Raw genomic sequence first — 13,296 nt, 5'->3', positions numbered from 1 at the left:
TCATTTTAACCCAATCAAAAACTTTTAATCAATAGATTATTTTGATCATGGTGATGCGGCATACAAGTGTAAGTATTGTGGTGCATTGATGTGGTTTGATGAGCGTATAAACCAAAGGCGTAACCAGAAGGACCCAACCTTTACACTATGTTGTGGTCAAGGCAGTGTTAAATTACCCTTTTTAAAAGAATCTCCAGAGATTATCAAGAAACTTCTAAAAGGGAATGATGCAATGAGCAGAAATTACAGAGAGAATATAAGAATTTATAATATGATTTCTGCCATGACTTCTCTTGGTGGAAAGGTGGATCATTCTATGCCAAAAGGCAAAGGGTCAAACGTGTTTCGTTTGCAAGGAGTCACTACATTTGATTGGCAGTTTAAAGCCAGATGATGGTGATTATGCTAAGTATTCACGACTATATATTGTTGATACTGAAAATGAAGTAGTTAATAGAGCTATTGTCATCAAGTAAGCATTCTATGTATTACAGAATAAGGTATGGCGAATTTAGGGCAGGAGGACGCGACTATGGTCAACATCGGAGGAAGGGTGGAGCCGCCAGGAGATCCTCAGATCCTGGGGCCTTATGGGTTGGGGAGGTGAAGGGGAGTGGGACAGAAGGGAGACTCAGACCGGAACTGGTGATGGACGATGAGTTTGTGGAGGGGAAGGTTTGGCTGGAGTTTCCGGAAGGAGAGGATGGAGAACCGGTTGTTACCATTGAGAAGGAGGTTCTAGAGGTGATGAATAGTCTGTGGAAGAATTGCATGATCGTGAAAGTGTTAGGTCGAAACATTTTGATTACGGAGTTGTCGAAACGGCTAAGGGAGTTGTGGAAGCCAAAGGGGGCTATGTATGTGATATACCACGTAATTTCTTCATGGTAAGGTTTGAGGTGGAGGAGGAATACATGACAGCGCTCACAGGAGGTCCATGGAGAGTGTATGGGAGTTATCTTATGGTGCAAGCATGGGATCCAGAGTTTGATCCGGCGACAGATGATATTGTTACCACGCCGGTTTGGATACGATTATCGAATAACCCGGTAAACTTTTACCATCGCGCGATCTTGATGTGCATAGCAAAAGGATTGGGTAGACCAGTAAAAGTGGATTTAACGACGTTAAATCTTGAACTGGCACGATTTTCTCGTGTTTGTGTGGAGGTGAATTTGAGGAAACCTTTGAAGGGTTACAAAACATATGTCCAGTTCGTGGAATTTTTGGCCACCAAGCGAGTACATGTCCTCGGCGGAGGGTAGAGGTGCATGAGGCAGATGGAGTAACGGCGAAGCAAGGCACGGCTCCATCGGGGAACATGGTTGCGTATGGTGAGCAGTTGAGAAACAGTGCCCAGGGTACTGGAACACAACAGAATTCACAAGATGATGGGTATACACTGGTGAGGGGATCCTGGCGACGGCCAGCCGCACCGACGACGAAAGTTGTGTTCTCAGCTGGGAGTGGGGACGCTGAACCTGGACAAAATCTTTGGGAAATCCCGCAAAATCAGGCTCTTGCGAATATTGAGATTACGAATAGTTTTGGAAATCTAGCAGACGATATGATATCTCCAGAGATAATGGAAGTTGCTATATCGACGGACCAGAATAAGGAAAATGAAGATAATTTGAATAATTTGTGTGGAGGGAAGAATGGGAACCAAGAAAAAGCGGTTTTTGCATTGGGCTCGAATAGTAAGGGAAAATGTGGGCCTAAGGAGAGTGGTATGGAGAAAAGAAATGGTGAACTTAAAAAGGGTGTCGTTAATGGGCCAAAGGGAAAACAGAATAAACAAATTTGGCACACAAGAAGACTTATCTTTGGCCCGATACAGAAGAAGACTGAATTGGCGTCATCTGGGAAGCGACTTAGGGTATGGTATGGCGAAGACTTTGTCGATTCAGGGATGCGAGACAGAAGAGGAGAGATCTCGACTGGATACGATGGAGAGTTCTAAACAGATGGAAGAGACGTTGCAGGGAGCTCTGCCGGAGATGGGAGCAGCTCTGATAACGGCGTGACGGGTTTCCCCGGTGGTTCTAGTGACTATTTGCACAATTTTAATGGATTGTATTTTTTGGAATTGCCGGGGGGGCGAATAAACCCAATTTTCGGAGATCAATTCGTTACATGCTCAAACGACAGAAGACGGACATACTTGCCCTGTTTGAGACGCATGCAGCAGGAGATCGTGCAAACCGTATTTGTCAGCATTTGGGCTTTGCGAATTCGTTTCGGTGGATGCAATCGGGCAAAGTGGAGGCTTATGGCTGTTATGGTGGACTGAAGTGGGAGATGTCACCATAATTAGCTCATCGGATCAGTTTATACATGCGTTGGTGGTTAATGGAGAAGATAGAATACACTTAATAGTGGTATATGTTGCACCTTCTGTAAGTCGGAGAAGTGGATTGTGGGGGCAGTTGAAACAGGAGATTGAAGGAGTTAATGATCCATTGATAGTTGGTGGGGATTTCAACACGATCATTAGGCTTGATGAGAGGACTGGTGGCAATGGTCGTTTATCGATAGATTCGCTAGCCTTTGGTGAGTGGATAAATGAGTTTACACTGATTGATATGGGATTTAAAGGCAACAAGTACACATGGAGGCGAGGAAACATGGAAAGTACTTATGTTGCAAAGAGGTTGGATAGGGTATTGTGTTGTGCCGAGACATGTTTGAAGTATCAGGAGGTTGTTGTGACTCACCTTCCGATACTAGCTTCTGATCATGCACCACTATACCTGCAACTTAACCCCAAAATGAAAGGTGATCCGAGACGAAGACCGTTTAGATTTGAGGCGGCTTGGCTGAATCATATGGGCTTCAAAGAGTTGTTTGTAAACTCTTGGCAAAACAATTTGACCACTCCTGAGGCGCTAGAGAGATTACGAGTGAAACTAAAACAGTGGAATCGGGAAATCTTTGGTGATATAAATAAAAGAAAAGATCAGTTGTTGATGGAGATTAAAGCTACTCAGGACTTGTTGGATATTATCCAAACAGATGAGTTACTTACCAAGGAAGTGTTACTAATGAAAGAGCTGGATGTAGTTTTGGAGCAAGAGGAAGTGTTATGGTTCCAAAAATCTCGTGAGAAATGGATAACGATGGGAGATCGCAATTCAAAATTCTTCCATACATCCACTATTATCAAGAGGAGAAGAAATAGAATTGAGATGCTAAATAATAATGAAGGGGTGTGGATTTCAAACTCTAAGGATTTAGAGAGCCTTGCAGTTGAGTATTATAAGAAGTTATACTCTATGGAGGATGTTTCTGTGGGTGGAGAGCAACTACCGGGAGTTGGGTTTGCGGGCTTAACAAGGGATGAGTTGACGTCTTTAACTAAACCCTTCTCTAGTTTAGAAGTTCAACAAGCGGTTCAAAGCATGGGAAAGTATAAGGCACCGGGGCCAGATGGGTACCAGCCAATATTTTACCAAGACTGTTGGGACGTTGTTGGTGAATCAATGATAAGATTTGTGTTGAATTTCTTTGAGTCTAATGTGCTACCAAGTGGAACGAATGATGCGCTCTTAGTACTGATTGCTAAGGTGACGAAACCGAAGAAAATAATGCAATTTCTCCCTATTAGTCTTTGCAATGTGCTGTTCAAGGCAATTACGAAGACTATGGTGTTACGATTGAAGAAACTGATGCCAAAGCTAATTGGACCTGCACAATCTAGCTTCATCCCAGGTAGGCTGAGCACTGACAATATAGTAGTGGTTCAAGAGGCAGTCCATTCAATGAGGAAAAAGAAAGGAAAAAAGGGATGGATGCTGTTAAAGTTGGATTTGGAGAAAGCTTATGACCGAATCAAGTGGGACTTTCTTGAAGAAACACTTTGGGTTGCAGGGCTGCCAGTAAATTGGGTCAGTTGGATAATGCAGTGTGTTACAGGTCCTTCCATGACCCTTATGTGGAATGGTGAGAAGACAGAACCGTTTTCTCCAAAGAGAGGGCTTCGACAAGGCGATCTGCTGTCCCCTTACTTGTTTGTCTTGTGTTTAGAACGGTTGTGCCACCAGATTGAGTTGTCTGTTGCTGGGAAAGAGTGGAAACCTATTGCCATGTCGAGAGGAGGCCCGAAGCTATCTCATGTTTGTTTTGCGGGTGATCTCATACTGTTCGCGAAGGCATCAGTAGTACAGGTGAAGATAATACGACGAGTTCTGGAGAAATTTTGTCACGCATCAGGGCAAAAAGTAAGTCTCGAAAAATCTAAAATCTTTTTCTCGGACAATGTTCATCGGGACTTGGCAACACAGATTTCGGTGGAGAGTGGTATTAAGTCTACCAGAGACTTGGGAAAATATTTGGGGATGCCAATTCTTCATAAACGAATCAATAAGGAGACCTTTGGAGATGTGTTGGAAAAAGTGTCCTCAAGGTTATCGGGCTGGAAAGGAAGGTTTTTAAGTTTGGATGGACGAGTTACGTTGACAAAGGCAGTGTTGTCTTCAATACCAGTTCACACAATGAGCACAATATCTCTGCCACAACACACGCTTGAAGGCTAGAAAAACTGTCAAGAGACTTTCTATGGGGAAGCTCAGCTGAGAAGAAGAGGCAACATCTTCTTGCTTGGGATAGGGTGTGTTTACCGAAGCCAGAGGGTGGGCTGGGGATTAGACAGGCAAAACCAATGAATAAAGCTCTCATAGCTAAGCTGGGATGGAGACTTTTAAATGAGAAGAATAGTTTATGGGCAGTTTTACTAAGAAGTAAGTATCGAGTTGGAGATACTCAAAATCTGGCTTGGTTGACCTCAAAGGGGCATTGGTCTGCAATATGGAGAAGCATTGGGACCGGATTGAGAGAGGTGGTGTTCCCTGGTTTATGTTGGGTCCTTGGTAATGGACGACAAATCAAATTCTGGTCAGATAAGTGGTTCTCTGATTCTCCCCTCCAAGATTCAGTAACAATGCCACTTCCGGATGGCTATGGTGAACTTTGGGTACATGAATTATGGATTGATGGTATCGGCTGGGATTTACCACGCATTGCACCCTTTGTGTCAGCAAACACACAATTACAATTAGCCGCTAGAGTGCTCGATAATGTAATAGGAGCTGAGGATCGGATAGCATGGGGAGAGTGCTCGGATGGTAAATTCACGGTGAAGTCTGCATATCAGTTCTTAATACGGGATCGAGTTCCAAAACAGAGGATGCAACAGTTTTTTGATCGCATCTAGCGAGTTGTAGCACCTGAACGTGTGAAAATCTTCTTATGGTTGGTGGCGAATCAGGTGCTAATGACCAATATGGAAAGATACAGGAGACATTTGTGTAACTCAGGACTTTGTCAGGTCTGTAAAAGTGGGAATGAGACGATAATACATATACTGCGCGATTGCCCAGCCATGACAGGAGTTTGGCATAGACTTGGGGCTACAATAAAGGTACATGGGTTCTTTGAGATGTCGGTCTTGGAATGGTTATATGCTAACTTGGGACAACACTCGGATGTTAGTGGAGCCGAGTGGTCCACACTCTTTGCTATCAGCGCCTGGTGGGGTTGGAAATGGCGTTGTGGAAACATCTTCGGTTCAAACAACAAATGCCGCGACATAGTACGTTTCTTGAAGGATTATGCTACTGAAGTTTCTCTCGCAAATTCAGTCCTGCATAGTGGTGATCAGAGTGTGGTGCGAGAAGATAGGCTGATTAAATGGAGCTTACCGACTGAGGGATGGTTTAAGCTCAACATTGATGGAGCATCACACGGAAATCCAGGTTTAGCAACAGCGAGAGGAGTATTACGAGATGGAGAGGGGAACTGGTATGGGGGTTTTGCTCTAAATATTGGTATCTGTACTGCACCTATGGCTGAGTTATGGGGTGTATATTATGGATTATGCATAGCCTGGGAGAAGAGAGCGACGAGGGTGGAGTTTGATGTAGACTCACAGATAGTGGTTGAGTTTCTTAATTCAGGAATTAACGATTCTCATCCATTATCCTTCCTAGTACGATTGTGCTATGGCTTTTTATCAAGGGACTGGATAGTCCGCATTTCTCACGTGTATAGGGAAACGAATCGTCTCGCTGACGGTTTAGCCAACTATGCTTTTTCTCTATCTTTAGGTTTGCATATTTTTGAGTCTCCACCGGATGTGGTAAATTCGGTTGTTTTAGAGGATGTTGCTGGGTTTGGGACCTCACGTCGTGTTCGGTTGTAATTTGTTTTCTTTTCTTAATAAAATTTAGGGATTTTCCCCTGTCTTCGACCAAAAAAAAAGCATTCTATGTTTTATTTTTTTTGACTCAGTATTTTTTATAACTTAAATATAGTTATGATTTAAAACTTTGTGTTTTTTGTATGTATAAAGCAAAGGGGAAAATGCAAAGCCAGACATAGGGAAACAGAAACTAAAAAAAGAAGTCATCGAAGTCCTTATGAAAATGCTCAATGATGTCAACCCCTATGTGAAAATATTCAGGTCGGCTAGAGAGAGGTTTGAATCTACTAACGATGAGCCGTTTCACATGCGTATTGTTGCGGATCGCAAAGGTGTTGATGGAAGGATATACAATATGCCAACATCATCAGAGGTAGCTGCTTTAATACCTGGGGATTTTCAAAAGCAAATGTTTGACCGTGATATAGTGATTCAAGAGAAGAGTACTGGTCACTTACAGAGGATAAGTCAAATTCATATCTCCTATTTGGCTCTACAAAATCCTCTCATTCTATGCTATGGTGAAGATGGTTTCAGGCCTGGTATTGAGAAATGTTATCAGCAAGCAAACAAGAAAAAAAAGAAGTGTATTAGCATGAGACAGTGGTTTGCATTCAGGATTCAAGAGAGGGCTAACGAGTCTTATACTTTGTTGTGTTCGAAAAGGTTGTTTCAGCAGTTTCTTTGTGATGCTTATACAACTATTAAATCTAACCGACTATCTTATATCAAGTAATTTAATCAATCCAAACTAAGATGCGAGAACTACAGCTCAATTAAAGAGGCGGCCGCAACTGGAACAACTACTATGGGTGAGGAAGGTAATCAAATTTGTATACCATCATCTTTCACCGGTGGACCGCGTTATATGGTTCAAATGTACTATGATGCAATGGCAATCTGTAAACATCACGGATTTCCAAACCTGCTCATCACCTTTACATGTAATCCTAAGTGACCTGAGATAACAAGATATTGCCAAGAAAGAGGTTTAACTGCTGATGATAGACCAGATATTGTTGCAAGGATTTTCAAAATCAAGTTGGATTCTTTAATAAAATATTTGACACAAAAAAATATTCTTGGTAAAACCGTAGCCTGTAAGTGTTTTCTCTTATATTATTAACTTAATTTAGCACAAAAAATGTTTTTTCTGATCCTAATAACACTTCGATTCTACTACTGCAGCTATGTATACTGTCGAATTTCAGAAAAGAGGATTGCTACATGCTCACATTCTCTTATTTATGGCTTCTCAAAGTAAGCTACCTATGGATGTTGACATCGACAAGATGATTTCTGCAGAGATTCTAGATAAAGAGAAAGAACCAGAGCTCTATGAAGTAATTAAAAATTCTATGATTCACGGTCCATGTGGTGCAGCGAACAGGAATTCACCCTGTATGGTGGATGGATCATGTTCAAAGCAATAACCGAAAAAGCATCAAGATATTACCAAAGTTGGTAGTGATGGTTATCCAGTGTATAGAAGGAGGAAAATAGAAGACTATGTTGAGAAGGGTGATAACATCATTATTTTACCCATTTTAGCTATAGTTTTAGTATGCATTTAGGATGAGTTTGATATGAATTCAAGGCTGTAATGTCTATTATCAAGTGTTTTAGGTTTCAAGAAGATTTTACAGGTTTTATTGCAAAAAGGACCAAAAGGCAAGGAAAATATGTTTTAGGAAAGTTTCAGAGCTTTACAGTACGAGCAACGTTTGAAGAACTTTCAGAACTCACATTTCGACGTACTTGGTGTCTATGGAAAGCTAGAAGAGTCATCTGTCTCCTCGACGTGGAATTAAGTCGATCCATCCAACCATTCGGAAGTTATGCCCGATTTACCGAGACGTACCTTAAACCGACCTAAGAAGAACCATCAAGCCCATGAGCTTTTATTTGAAGGCCTGACCACCGACCACCACGGCGGCCCAGTCCAAGCCTTCACCACCGTTCTAGAAGCTTCCTACGCCGCCCTTGCCATGCACTTATCAAGAGAAGACGTTTCTACCCTTACAAAACCCTAAACCTAGACAGAACCCTATAAATACTCTTCTAAGCCCTAGGGTTTAGAGTGTGCATTCATTGGAGCAGCCAAGAGACACGACCAGAGGAGCAGCCGACGTTCAGAACTCTCCCTCGTCCCTCTCTTTGAAGCTTTGAGATCCACCAACTCTTTTTCTTTCTCTTGTTCGTTTGTTATACTTTGTTTCTAAGGGAGAAGATCCTACAACTTTGTTTGATAATCATTGAAGTAATATCTAAACCCTTTTTCTCTATTTATTCTTTTATGTTTATGAATTGTTTAAACCTTGCTTTGATGATTCACTTAAACATGCTAGAGTAGTTTTCTAGTTGGGTTTAAAGGGATAAATCAAAGGGGGGAGATGATCTTAGTTTAGGTGGCAATTTTTAGGGTTTGTTAGATTTAAATTCTGTTTATTCTATGCTTTAATTCTAAGTCTTTACTTAATGCTTTAAGTTAGCCTCATGAACTAACTATGATCTAAAGTGTGTGTTCTTTGCCAAAAGCTTGCATGTGTGCTTGACCTAGCTTAGATGTGTGGGGAGACATAGGAAGCACATACCCATTACCTATGGAATTCCACGGATGTTAGTCGAACCTGTTTTAAATGCTTTGATCTATGCGTCGTAGCCTGCGACAGTTGACTTACGGGGTGTAGAGATCTTAGACGGTTAGCTTGAGAACTTTATGTTAACGGTTCATTAGTGTTTCGTAGTCCAAGTTTTAGATATACAAACTAACCCTAAACTTTCCTAGATAGATAGATCATTGAACCCCTGCGATTCCCTTTGATGCCCAACGCTTGTTTTATTATTTACTTGCACTTTTATTTTCGTTTACTTGCTTGCTACAACCGTGACAACCACAAAACCCTATTTTTATTGAGTCCTAGCCTTACTTACTTCTGTTGGATTCGGTCGAACAACAACTCTATCTCTGTGGGATCGATCCTTAAATACTACTACCGATTAGCTGTGCACTTTCAGCAGTTGTGTGGTCTTTTAAGGTAAAAGATTTGAAGTGAAAAACCACACACATCAAAGGGTGGTATCAAATGTGACAATAGATATGTGGTGCCTTATAATAAGAAGCTTTCCCTTCGATATCAAGCTCATATCAATGTGGAATGGTGTAACCAGAATGGTTCTATCAAATACTTATTTAAGTATATCAACAAAGGCGCAGATCGTGTTACAGTTATTGTTGAGCCTGTAAATCAGTCTACCACTACTGAAACTGTCACTCCTGGCCAAGCACCAGATACGTATGAGAAAAAGAAGAATGAAATAAAAGATTGGTTTGACTACAGGCGATTTTTTCACACTATGATATTCACCTCTTATTGCATATTATATCACTATCTAACTTTGCTTTATCCTAATTTTATCTCTTTAGATATTTATCTGCGTCAGAAGCAATTTGGACGATTTTTAAGTTTCCAATTCAAAATAGATCTACCGCAGTTCAGAGATTGACTTTTCATGTCGAAGGTAAGCAACCTGCTTATTTCGATGCAAAAGCTCATATTTCAGATGTTCTGGAATGTATAATTAATCAAGATTCAATGTTCATGGCGTGGTTGACTTTAAATAGGAAAAATGTTGTTGGAAAGAATGGGAAACGAGCTCGAGAACTTCTATATGCTGAAATCCCAGCATATTTCACTTGGGATGGAAAGAATAAGCAGTGGAAAAAGAGATCAAGAGGTTTTTCTTTGGGTCGTATTAACTACGTTACTAGAAAAATGGAAGATGAATACTATCTTAGGGTTCTGCTTAACATTGTTAGAGGTCCAACGAGTTTTGATGATATCACAACATTTAATGGTGTTGTGTATCAATCTTACAAAGAAGCATGTTTTGCAAGAGGAATTCTAGATGATGATCAAGTTTTTATTTACGGTCTAATTGAAGCAGGTCAGTATTTTTTTTTGAGATTATTTGAGAAACTTTTTTGCTATGCTGCTTCTATCAGATTCTCTTGCTAGACCGGAACAAGTATGGTTACAAACGTGGCACCTTTTGTCATAGGACATAGAGACAAAAAAAGAGAGAAGAGTACAACAATCCATGTAATAATATGTTTTAGAGCAATTCACAATTTATATACGAAACTTGGTTAAAGCCTAATACTTTTGCATTATGCAGAACTAACTCTCACGGAAGCTTAGATAAAAAAATTAAACTCTTCAAGAAATAGAGATGATTATGTTGTTTAATGGTGGAACTCTCAAAGATATTGCACATTTCCTGCAGCCTTCACGAGAAGATATTGATAACTCCAACCGGTTAATTGTTGATGAGATGAGATATGACTGTGTCTACTTGGAAGAAAAGCATCTCGAATGGATACATATGCTAACTACTGAGCAGAGGAGTATATATGATGAGATCACCGGGGCTGTATTCAAAGATTTAGGTGGTGTTTTTTTTTGTTTATGGCTTTGGAGGAACAAGGAAAACATTTGTGTGGAAAACACTAGCAGCTGCTGTTAGATCAAGAGGACAGATTGTTCTTAATGTCGCCTCAAGTGGCATCGCTTCTTTATTGTTAGAAGGTGGTAGGACTGCACATTCAAGGTTTGCAATCCCATTGAATCCTGATGAATATTCAGTTTGCAAAATCAAGCCTAAATCAGATCTTGCTAAGTTGATAAAAGAAGCATCTCTTATTATCTGGGATGAAGCACCAATGATGATCAAGTTTTGTTTTGGAGCTTTAGATAAAAGCTTCTCTGATATTATGAAGAACAAGAGATAACAAGGTATTTGGTGGGAAAGTTGTTGTTTTTTTAGGTGATTTCAGACAAGTTCTTCCAGTAATAAATGGAGCAGGGAGGGCAGAAATTGTGATGTCATCACTTAATGCTTCATATATGTGGGATCACTGCAAGGTCCTAAAGTTGACTAAAAACATGCGACTACTGTCAGACGAATTAAGTGTTGATGAAGCTAAAGATATCCAAGAATTTTCAGATTGGTTATTGGCTGTTGGTGATGGTAGGATTAATGAGCCTAATGATGGTGAGGCACTAATAGATATTCCACAAGATTTGTTGATTACAGAAGCTGAAAATCCAGTAGCAGCAATTTGTAAGGAAATCTATGGAGATCCAACAGAGATGCACAAAAACAGTGATCCTAAATTCTTTCAAAAGAGAGCAATTTTAGCACCGACCAATGATAATGTCAATACAATTAACCAGTATATGCTACAACATTTGCAAGGTAAGTAAACGTTTAAATTATACTACTGTTTGTTAGATATTCATGTCATCACTAACTCTGCAACTACTGGTAGTAATCACGTTTTTTTGTTCCTGATACTGTAGGAGAAGAAAAGATCTACCTAAGTGCTGATAGTATAGATCCAACTGACTCAGATTCACTGAACAATCCGGTTATCACTCCAGATTTCTTAAACAATATCAAGCTGTCAGGTTTGCCACACCATGCTTTACGTTTGAAGATTGGTTCGCCGGTTATGCTACTTAGGAATATTGATCCTAAAGGAGGGCTGTGTAATGGAACTAGACTCCAGATAATTCAACTTGCTAATCACATTGTGGAAGCTAAAGTAATAACAGGAGACAGAAGTGGTGACATAGTTTTAATCCCTAGCATAAACCTTACACCTTCAGATACCAAACTGCCTTTCAAGATGCATAGAAGACAGTTTCCACTCTCTGTTGCATTTGCAATGACCATCAATAAGAGTCAGGGACAATCTCTAAAGAAAGTAGGACTTTACTTCCCTAAACATGTGTTCTCTCATAGCCAACTTTATGTTGCATTGTCTAGGGTTACATCCGAAAAAGGTTTGAGAATACTAATACTAAACAAAGAGGGGAAAATTGAGATGCAAACAACTAATGTTGTGTTCAAGGAGGTTTTCCAAAACATATACTGAGTCAACAACCTTTACAAAGGTAAATTTGACCCATCTTATATTACTAGCTATTTCATTTACTGTTTGGAAACAATAAGAACAATAGCTTTCACACAATAACTATGTTTTATTATAAATGCAGGTACTTCTTTCACAATAAGACCAAGCTATTGAAACCCATGATTTCACAATATCATAATCCACGTTATGATAACATTTGATTATATATTTTATTGAAGTTTTAATCTTTTGATTTATTACCAGAAAACAGGTTCTACTTTCAGTTCACTATATTTAGCTTTGTCGTTTCAACAAAATTTTTTTGAATGTCTATCAAAGCCAATTGATTAAACTGTTTGAAAATAACTTCAATTTTAAAAACTGATTTCACTGAACCTAATCAACTTGGTAATACGAACTTTAGTGATCAAAAGAAATAGATTACTAACCTCAGTCTGGAATAAATTTGAAGACGCTAAGTGATGGTACCAGTAGATTCACCAGCCACTGAACTTCACCCTGAGGAAACAAACAACAATTAGTTATATAAAAAACAGTATCAGTAAGGTTTATATGCAGAATTTTAACAGGCTCATCAATTACTCACCATCTTAACATTGAAATGGATGAAATTTTACAGACACTTTGGTTCGAGATTCCTTAGAATTTCAATCTATCCTGCAAAGTACACCATTAGTCATTACCATTATTTAAAAAAAAACATGTTTCTTAAGAAATCTGTACATATGAATTGTACTTAGCTTTCTAACAACTGTTTTTTCATGTATAACATAGCATAAAGATTGATTATTGGCTGCCCATCATATTGTTAGAAGAATCCTCAAACGACATCCATATCAGTGAAGTAAGATTCAATGGCTGACTTTAGTGTAAGAGGCAAGCCGGATCGAAACTCTTCCCAAAATTCAAACATCCTACAATCTGATTAACAACAAATCTATTACCATCTCTCAGTAATACTTTTGATTGGACATTGGAAACTCAATATCAAATATTGAAGCAATTAACATAAAAATCAACAGAAAGAACATTTAATTTTACCTCGAGTAATTGGATGACTTTGAATAGATCTGTAATCTTGGGAATGAAAAGATCTAATTTTTTTTTGATGAAATTCGTTTTTAGATGTTAAACGAGAAACTAACTTATTATGTCG

General features: G+C 39.5%; 1 pseudogene; it reads left to right on the top strand.

Moving 5' to 3' along the window:
- Nucleotides 1-88: 88 nt before the first annotated feature.
- LOC104733821 (uncharacterized) lies at nucleotides 89-12,140 on the top strand (annotated as a pseudogene).
- Nucleotides 12,141-13,296: the final 1,156 nt, after the last annotated feature.

Source organism: Camelina sativa, chromosome 12 (genome assembly GCF_030686135.1).
Source record: "Camelina sativa cultivar CO46 ecotype springtype chromosome 12, ASM3068613v1".
Taxonomy (NCBI): Eukaryota; Viridiplantae; Streptophyta; class Magnoliopsida; order Brassicales; family Brassicaceae; genus Camelina; species Camelina sativa.
This window is presented reverse-complemented; position numbering and strand designations above follow the sequence as displayed.